At 37.6% G+C, this 10679-nt stretch overlaps 1 pseudogene; it reads left to right on the top strand.

Moving 5' to 3' along the window:
* Nucleotides 1–9182: 9182 nt before the first annotated feature.
* Nucleotides 9183–10085, top strand: LOC101415327 (polycomb group RING finger protein 6-like; annotated as a pseudogene).
* Nucleotides 10086–10679: the final 594 nt, after the last annotated feature.

Here is a 10679-nt window from a genome sequence, read left to right as displayed (position 1 = left end):
TCTCAAAGAATTGCCCTGATTACTAAATAGACAATACCATAAATTGCTTGGAATCGTGTTCTCTTGGGATGGGTTCCCTAAAAGCAAAGCCTGAGGTGGGGATTCTTGGTAAATGTGATTATTTGAGGGAGTAAGAGAAGCAGAATAGGGAAGAGGAAGAAAGTTAAGTGAGGATTTGGTCTCACCTGGAGACTAGCTTCAGCCTGATCCCACGGGGAGCTCTGAAACCTCAACTGTACTACCAAGTCGGTTCCTCCCAAGGCAAGAGGGCTGGACTTGTACTCTGTAGTCAATCCATCATTGGCCACTGGCTAGAAGAAAGGGGAGTTGGGGGAAGGAGAGAAGGGCCAGCTGGCAATTCTATGGAAAAGGGAATAGCTGTGAGCACTAGTAATCAATACTCATAGAATTAAGGAGGATTTGGCCTGGGCACCAATAGAATCCACTGCACATGCTTGCGTGCCACATGATAAGTGCTTGATAAATGTTAGCTCTTTATTTTACCCTCAACTAAGATAATATTTATTGAGCCAAGGACCCTTGTTAGGCAATGAAGATATAAAGATAAATAGCATAGAGTTCCTGCCCTGGAGGTGTTCACAGCCTAGCTGACGAAATAGGTGAACATCGGACTAATAATTCAATAGTAAATAAGAGAAATTTGGTACTCCTCTTTTCACATCCCTCTGTCTTTAAATGACCTGCTTTTATCCAACCCAGGGACCTATGGCCTTTCTGTGATAACTATTCCTCCCTTGGCAACATTCACTGTTCTAGATCTGTATTTTATAATATTTTTGTATTCTTCTCAACACCAAGAACAGATAGATGTGTGATAAAAGCAGTGGATTAATAAATCAATTAAACCATTGTTTTTCAAACTGTATTAATGAGACATGAAATGAATAAAATGTTAGTGTCATAACAACCAGCATTTTTGAAAATAGATATAGAACAGAACAGAGAAAATATCAAAATGTATCACACAGACTTCCAGTTTCCACTCTGACATGAAAAGACCTTGAGAGTCATTACTCCCATCCTCACAATGAGGAAAAAAACTGTTCAAACTGAAAAACTACTCTTAGATCCATCAGAGAATTGAGGTCACAGGGCAAGCTGCTGTCTTGAAAACTGGAGAGAGAAGGCAATACAGAGAATCACAGCTTACCTCAAGCAGAAGCCACTACTGGCAAAGAACTTAAAGTATAAATTGACAAATTGCTTGTGGCTCAGTGAGGACTAGCTTGAGTTTAAAAACTCTGGGAGGAATAGTCTTAGGGAGACCTCCACACCTTCCTGAGTTTTACCTCCAGAAACCCCACCAGGTTCTTACTATGAAGATCACGGTAAATCCCCTTGTGATTCTGTGCCTCAGAAGTAGGGGAAAAATAGACATTTTAAAATAAGGCCAGAGCATCTTTCCTCCTTCACCAAGGCCAGCCCTCAGTGGAAACTATCTTATCAGTGCCTAACTAATATGGGAAAAGGAAATACCCAGCCTTCCTTTCTCTCCTAAGGGCAGGGGGTGGGGAGGGAGGATTTCTGAAAAGCACTTTGAAGGCATCAGCCTGGGAGCACAGGCTATGTAAAATAAAGAGACCTAATCACAAGAATATAGAATGCTTCCCTTCCTCCCATGCCTTACTACAACATCAATATAGGGCTAATATATAATACTGGGGGATTGGAACTGAAAGATTTGCAAGGCATATATCCTATTTAAGAAGTCTCTAAGAAAACTCATAGTAAAGGGGGAGATAAAATCAAGGACACCAAAGAAATTTTGGCCTGACACCTTCAGTCATAGCAAACAGTAAACACAGCCTAACTCCTAGCCAGATAAACATAAACTCTCACACTAAAGACCTCCTTACTACAGTTTCTTTTATCCCACACACCATGCCCAGCTTTCAACCAAAAATTTCAAGGCATGCTAAAAGACACAAAACATAGTCTGAAGAGACAGGGTAAGCATCAGAACAAGACACAGATATGGCACAGGAATTGGAATTATCAGAAACACTATGATTAATATGGTAAGGGCTCTAATGGGAAATATGGACAGGAGGTATGCACACATGGGTAATATAAGCAGAAATGGAAACTTAAAAAAAAATCAAAAGGAAATGCTAGTAATCAAAAATACTATAATGGAAATGAGGAATATTTTGATGGCTTCAATAAACTGGACATAACCAAGGAAAGAATTCATTTGTTTGAAAATATGTCAATAGATTCTTCCTGCACTGAAAAGCAAAGAAAAAAAATGGTAGGAAAAAATGGAAGAGAGTATAGAGACACTGTGGGACAATTACAAAAGATATACTATATGGGTCATGGCTGAGAATTTTTCAAAATGAATGAAAGACACTAATACATAGATCCAAGAAGCTTGGGGAACAGTATTTTTGATAAAAATACTAAAAAATCTGTAATCATATCATATTTAAACTTCAAAGGGCCCAAAGCTGTCTGAGGGACCTGTTTTGGGGGTCAGCAGACCAGGACAGTGCTATGCAACCCTCAGGAGGGTGAGTGACAGAGAGACAAAGAATCTAAAACAACTACTATGAGTTATTAAACCCCCATTGTGCCTGGGAAGGGCACCCATCCCCCAACTTTGAGGCACACAGCCTCAATAAAACCTCTGGTCCACTGCAGCTGACTGAAAGGGGAGCAGACATCTTCCTCCCACAGAAAAGGGAGGGTGTGGTAGAGGGTGGAGATGGTTTCTCTTCAGTGAATTTGGCCAGCAGAGCCCACTTTGAATCTTGGCTCTGGTCAGACAAGAAACAGGGGACAGGCAAGCAGAGGTTAAAAAAACACTTCTGTGGAAATGTTCCCTGATGATCACCATCTGCTGACCTACCAGGAAGCTGCAAGGAGAAAAATTGCTTTTGGTCTCTCAACCTGAACGCCTGGTAGAAAATCTTTAGTGAGTTCTTGCCCTAATTTTTATAACCTAAGCTGGGAAATTTTAAAGACTCAGAATAAGTTGAGCAAAAAAATTTAAAAAGAGCCATGAAAAAATAAAAGTAAAAAACTAGGCAAAGGGGTGACTTCTGGGAAGATGGGAGACTAGAAAGACATGGGATTCTCTTCTTCTCCAGAAAAATAGCTAAAGAACAGGCTGATAAAGCCTAGAAAAATATCTTTTAGGGTTTAGGACACCAGAAGAAGGCTGGACACCATCCAGAGGAGAGAGGGACAAAGGAGGGAAATCATGATGAGAGAACTGTGAGTTGAAACTAGTGGCTGCTGCTGCCAGCACCATTCCCCACACGAAAGACACACTAGAATTCTTGGGCCTCTGGGCCTGAGGCTACAGACAAAGGGGGATCCAGGGATCTACTATCCCAGGTAAAGGGAGAGAGAGGGACACAGCCTAAAGCTGACTCAGCTTCTAGTGCACAAAATTGTTCTGCTGTGTCCCAGGAGCCCTTCCAAGCTGGGTGGAGCTGCACCATTGTTTGCCTTGGAGTTGGCAAGGAGCTAAAAATGTATGACCCTCCCAATATCCTCCTCTACTAACAGGGACTGATTGTTGAGGACTCAGAGGGAGTTGAAATATTTCCAACCCAGGAAAAGGGAGGGGGCTTCCAGAGAAGGCTGGAGAATTGTATCAGATTAAGTTTGAATTATAAGGCTCATAGCCTCTACAGGAGGCTCTATCACTTTGATCTGGTTTGTTTTGCAACAAATAGACTCCAGCCAGGCATTGAACTGAGAGCTGCCAAAGAGTATCATCTGCTGACAGACAATGGAAGTACATTCAAGAAAATTAAAAATAAGTAGGAGAGGTTTTTTCCAGTCTCTATAGTTTCCCTCCCTAAGGCCCTAGGAAGTGACTCCACAACCAATTACTGAGTCCAATGCCCAGTTTTGAGCAACTAGCAGGAGAATCCTAACAATCCAGGTCAAGCCAAGAATCAAAGAGCAGTGGTAACACACAGCCTCCTGCCACTAAATCCCTACAACAGAGAAAGAAATTGAGCATCTAAGTTGTCTACATCCTAATCAGATACCTAGATATTAGCAAAAAAATTATGAGCCATACTAAAAAAATGGAAGACATGGTCCAAGAAAATGAATATATCAAAGCCCCAGAAGAGATGCAGAATCTGAGAGAACTAATCAGTGAGATGCACACAAATTTCCAAAATCAAATTAATGAATTGAAAGACAATAAGGTCAAAGAGATAAATGACATCAAGAAGACATTGAGTGAGCACAAAAAAGATTTTGAAATCCTGAACAGAAAAACAACAGAGTTGATGGGAATGAAAGACACAATAAGTGAAATCAAAAATACATGTGAGCCATACAATAGCAGACTCAAGATGACAGAAGAAAGAATAAGTGATACCAAAGACAGAGAAGCTGAAATTGAAGACAGGAAAGAACAGAGAAAAGAATGGGAAAAAAATTGAGCAGGGGCTCAGAGAGTTGAAGGACAACACAAAACACAACAACATATGTGTCATGGGAGTTCCAGAAGGAGAAGAGAAGGGAAAAGGGAGCAGAAAGAGTATTTGAGGAAATCATAGCTGATAATTTCCCAACTCTGAAAAAAACAAAATGAACTTACATGTCCAAGAAGCATACTGTACCCCAATAAGAATAAATCCAAATAGATCTACCCCAAGACACATATACTCAGAATGTCAAATGTCAAAGATAAAGAGAAAATTCTCAGAGCAGCAAAGGAAAAGCAAACCATCACATAACAAGGGATGTCTAGTAAGACTTACAGCAGATTTCTCTTCAGAAACCATGGAGGTGAAAAGACAGTGGTACAATACAAGTAAGATACTGACAGAAAAAAAACTGCCAGCCAAGAATACTTGATCCAGTAAAACTGTCCTTCAAATATGAAGGTGAGTATAAAATATTCACAAACAGAAATTAATAGAGTTTGCAAAAAAGAACCCAACTTTGCAGGAAATATTAAAGTAAGTCTTAGAACCCGTAAGAAAAAGATAGGAGAGAACAACTTGCAGGACAGTATAGAAGAAAGAATAGCAAGGAGGATAACCAAAAGAGTAAAAAGACAAAAATATAATATGACATATGAAAACTAAAGAACAAAATAGAGGATGTAAATAGTTCATTTACAGTAATATTATTGAATGTGAATGGATTAAACTCCCCAATAAAAAGATACAGGATGACAGAATGGATTAAAAAAGAGATGAGTCATTCATATACTGCTTACAAGAAACTCACCTTAGACCCAGAGATACAAACTGGCTGAAAGTGAAAGTTTGGGAAAAGATACTCTAAGGGAATAGTAGCCAAAAAAGAGCAGGGATAATGATACTAATATCACACAAAACAGACTTTAAATGCAAGAAAAAGTTATAAGAGATACAGAAGGCCATTATATATTAATAAAAGGGACAATCCACTAGGAAGATATAATAGTCATAAATATCTATGCACCTAACCAGGGTGCCCCAAAATATATGAGACAAATTATAGGAAAACTGAAAGGAGATATAAACATCTCTACAATAATTGTTGGAGACTTTAACCCCACTCACATCATTAGATAGAAAAATTAGACAGAAGATCAACAAGGAAACAGAGAACGTGAACAATATGATCAAGAGTTAGACCTAACAGACATATACAAAATGCTGCATCCAAACTCAGCAGGTTACACATTCTTCTCAAGTACCCATGGATCTTTCTCCAGGATAGACCACATGTTAGGGCACAATGAAGCTCTAAATAAATATAAAAAGATTGAAATTATACAAAGCACCTTCTCAGAACATAATGGAATAAAACTAGAAAACAATAATAGACAGGAAAAAAGTAAATTTACAAATGTGTGGAGGCTGAACAACACAATCCTAAATATTCAGTGGATCAAAAAATAAATTGCAAGTGAAATTAGTAAATACATTGAGACAAATGAAAATGAAAACACAATGTATCAAAACTTATGGGATACAGTGAAGGCAGTTTGAGAGGGAAATTTATGACCCTAAATACCTATGTTAAAAAAGAAGAAAGAGCTAAACTCAAAGATTTAACTGAACAACTAGAGAAACTAGAAAAGGAACAGCAAACCAATCCCATAGCAAGCAGAAGGAAAGAAATAATAAAAATTAAAGCAGAAATAAATGAAATAGAGAACAAAAAAACAATAGAGAAAATCAACTAAACCAAAATCTGGTTCTTTGAGAAGATCAATAAAATTGACAAACCCCTAGCTAGACCAATAAAGCAAAAAAGAGAAGATGCAAATAAATAGAATCAGAAGTGAAATGGGGAGAGTTACAATTGACCCCACAGAAATAAGAAGAATCATAAGAGGATATCATGAGAAACTGTAAGCCAACAAACTAGACTACCTAGATGAAATGGACAAATTCCTAGAAATGCACAACCAACCTACCCTAACATTACAAGAAATACAAGAACTCAACAAACCAGTCATATTTAAGGAGATTGAATCTGTCATCAAAAATCTCCCAGCAAAGAAAAGTTCAGGACCACATTGCTTCACAGGTGAATCCTACCAAGCATTTTGAATAGAATTAACACCAATCCTGTTTAAACTCTTCCAAAAAATTGAAGAGGAATGAAAATTACCCAACACATTTTATGAAGACAACATCACCCTAATACCAAAGCCAGATAAAGATACTGCAAGAAAAGTACAGACCAATCTCTCTAATGAACACAGATGCAAAAATTCTCAACAAAATACTGGCAAATCAAATCCAACAGTCTATTAAAAGACTTATACGTCATAACCAAGTTGTAGTTATTTCTGGTACGCAAAGCTGGTTCAACATAAGAAAATCAATCAACATAATACACCACATTAACAAATGAAGGGAAAAAAAAACAAATGATCATCTCAATTGATGCAGAAAAGGCATTCATCAAAATCCAGCATCCTTTTTTGATAATAAGAAACACTTCAGAAGATAGAAATAGAAGGAAAATTCCTCAATATGATAAAAGGCATATATGAAAAACCCACAGTCAACATCATACTCAATTAGGAAAGGTTGAAAGCTTTCCCTCTAAGATAGGGAACAAGACAAGGATGCCCACTGTCACCATTGCTATTAAATATTGTACTAGATGATCTAGACAAGAAAAAAAAATTAAAGGTATCCAAATAGGAAAAGAGGAAATGAAACTCTTACTGTTTGCAGATGACATGATCCCATACTTAGAAAATACTGAAGTATCCACGATAAAGCTACTTGAGCTAATAAATGAGTTCAGCAAAGTGGCAGGATACAAAAGCAACATGCATACATCAGTAGTGTTTTTGTAGACTAGTACTGAACAGTCTAACGAGGAAGTCAGGGGGAAAGTTCCATTTTCAATGACAACAAAAAGACTCAAATACCTAGGAATTAATTTAACCAAAGAAGTATAAGACCTATACACAGAAAACTATAAAACAATGCTAAAAGAAAATTCACAAGTCCTAAACAAATGGAAAGACTTTCCATGTTCATGGATTGGAAGAATAAATAACATGATGGTTTCAATATTACCCAAACTGATTTATAGAGTCAATGCAATACCAATCAAAATCACAAGAGCTTACTTTACAAAATTAGAAAATGCAATTACCAAATTCATTTGGAAGAGAAAGTGCACCTGAATAGCCAAAAGCATTCTAAAAAAGAAGAGCAACATGGGAAGAATTTCACTGCCTGACCTTGAAATATATTACAAAGTACAGCAGTCAAGGCATCATGGTCCTGGCATAGAGATAGACACATAGATCGATGGAATAGAATTGAGAACCCAGAAATAAACCCTCACCTATACTGTCAACTTGTTTTTGACAAACCTACCAAGTTAATGTTAATGGGACAAAACCGTCTCTTCAACAAATGCTGCTGGGAGAACTGGATATCTATAACAAAAAGAATGAAAGAGGACCCCTATCTCACTCTCTCTACAAGAATCAACTCAAAATGGATCAAAGACCTAAATATAAAAGCCAGGACCATAAAACTACTAGAAGAAAATGTAGGGAAACATCTTCAAGGTCTCATAGTAGGTGGTGTTTCTTGGACCTTACACCAAAAGTACATGCAACAAAAGGAAAAAGAGATAAATAGGACCTCCTAAAAATTAAACTCTTTTACACCTCACAGAACTTTGTCAAAAGGGTGAAAAGATAGCCAACTCAATGGAAGAAAATATTTGGAAATCACATATCCAATAAGAGTTGACTATTCAGGCTATATAAAGAGATTTTACAACTCAACAATAAAAAGACAAATGATACAATTTTAAAAATGGGCAAAAACCTTTAATAGACATTTATCCAAAGAAGAAATACCAATAACAAAAAAAAAAAAAAAACAAACACACATACACACACGAAGAAATGCTCAACATCGCTAATGATTAGGGAAATGCAAATCAAAACTACAATGAGATATCATTTCACACCTATCAGAATGGCCACTATTAAAAAGACAGAGAACTACAAGTGTTGGAGAGGATGTGGAGAGATAGTAACACTTATTCACTCTTGGTGAGAATACAGAATGGTACAGCCAATGTGGAGGATTGCTTGGCAGTTCCTAAAGAAGTTGAATATAGAGTTGCCATGTGACCCTGCAATACCACTATTGGGTATATAACCAGAAGAACTGAGAGTAGTGACACGAACAGACATCTACATACCAATGTTCATAGCAGCATTGTTCATGATTGCCAAAAGTTGGAATCAACCCAGGTGTCCATCCACAGATGAATGGTTAAGCAAACTGTGGTCTATTCACATGATGGAATATTATACAGCTCTAAGAAGAAATGAAGTTGTAAAGCATATGACAACATGGATGAACCTGGAGGACCTTATGTTGAGTGAAGCAAACCAAACACAAAAGGACAAATATTGTATGATTGCATTACTATGAACCAAATATATTGTGTCAGAGTAAATTCACCAGCATATTCAGATGCCTGGACATCAGCTAAGAATTACAAACCATTCTAGGAAATAGGAAGAGACGGCTCAACCAAACGAACAAACCAAACACTTGATGAGATACAGGATTTAAGACAAATAATCAATGATAATCATACAAATCTCCTAAATCAATTCAAAGAATTGAAAGAAAATATGACTAAAGAGATAAAGAATATTAAGAAGACACTGGAGCTTTGTCCTTGCCGAGGGCATGGAGGGAATTGCTGTGGTGGTGACAGGCAACATAGGCACTGGTAAAACCACAGGAGCTGCAGCAATGCCACCCCTACACCCCCATCTTCCCACCAGCTCTTACCCAGGTGCCTGCAGCTGGAGCTAGAGTGCAGCCTGGGTTGTTTGAGAGGCCACTTTAAGGACAAGGATGAGGAGCTGGAGGAGGATGAGGAGCTGGAAGAAGGAGGAGGAGGAAGAGATGGGCCACTTTTCATTGAGGCTGGATGGTGGTCAGACAGATTCAGAGGAGAAGTGTATGATTAACCTCTCTGAGCTGACCCCATACACCTTGTGTTCCATTTGCAAAGGTTATTTAGTAGATGCAACTATCAGTACAGAAGGTCTTCATATGTTTTGTAAAAGCTACATTGTAAGACATTTTTACTCTAGCAACAGATGTCCAAAATGCAACATACTAATACATCAGACATGACATCTTTATTACAGAAGGTTGAACTTACAGTTACAAGACATAGTGTAGAAATTAGTGATCAATCTAGAGGAAAGAGGAGGAAAAAGCAAAAGCTTGATTTCTATAAGGTCTAAGATAGTATTGGAATCAGCATCTCATATTTCACTTGAACTTAATATGTCTTTATTACTAGAGTTCATTGGTGCTAATGAAGGCAGGGGACGTTTTAAGCTATTGGAAAAGAAGGTTGTACAAGTTTCTGAAGAAGCAACTATTGGTCATATAGAAAAGTTCCTCAGAAGAAAAATTATTCTTGATCCAGCTTGCCAGGTAGATATCATCTGTGGTAATCCTTGTTGTAGCAATATCAAACTCTAAGGGAAATCCAATGTGCAATAGATGATGCAGCAATCCTTGATGGTCTGCTTGCCCTTCAACCTTGTGGTTTCTCCTCTGAAAATAACTTGAAGATTCTAGGAATATTATTATATTAATAATTTAACTACATGAGAAAGCTTCTACAAGATTGTATCTCCCCAAAGTTTTCCATGAAACATGTAATTGCTACCACTTTGTGCTCTTTGAGTTGTAACTAATCTATTTTCATCACCAAGAACCATTGCATTTATAAACATAGCTTGGAATGATGGAATGCAGCTATTTTACTATAGGCTGTATATTAAAAGCATCTATGGCTCAGAGAAGAAATTCTAAAACATTGAATTTTTAAATTTCCTATAGTTTCAAATAATTTGACATTGATTTTTGCCTCCTCATTTTTTAAGGAAATAAGTTATTGTTTTCTTCACCAACTCATATCCGCTTCAAATCAGTGGTTGGGATTCTGCTTTCAGGGATGGCATCAGTTGGTCAGTCATCCTTTTGGGAAACAAGTTTGCTTTTGAACTGAAGATGCAAAGCCAGTCTTTGTTAAATTACAGGTGTGTTCTTGTTGTAGAGAAGTCAGGTGTATGCCGTATCGAAGGCCAGGACAGGAGAACTCTGAGAAGGAAGTTTATTTATTTCGACCGGCCAGACTCGGTGGACTCCTGTCCTAATAAG

Source organism: Dasypus novemcinctus, chromosome 2 (assembly GCF_030445035.2).
Source record: "Dasypus novemcinctus isolate mDasNov1 chromosome 2, mDasNov1.1.hap2, whole genome shotgun sequence".
Taxonomy (NCBI): Eukaryota; Metazoa; Chordata; class Mammalia; order Cingulata; family Dasypodidae; genus Dasypus; species Dasypus novemcinctus.
The sequence above is the reverse complement of the archived record's forward strand: the minus strand, read 5'-3'. Positions and strand labels throughout refer to the sequence as shown.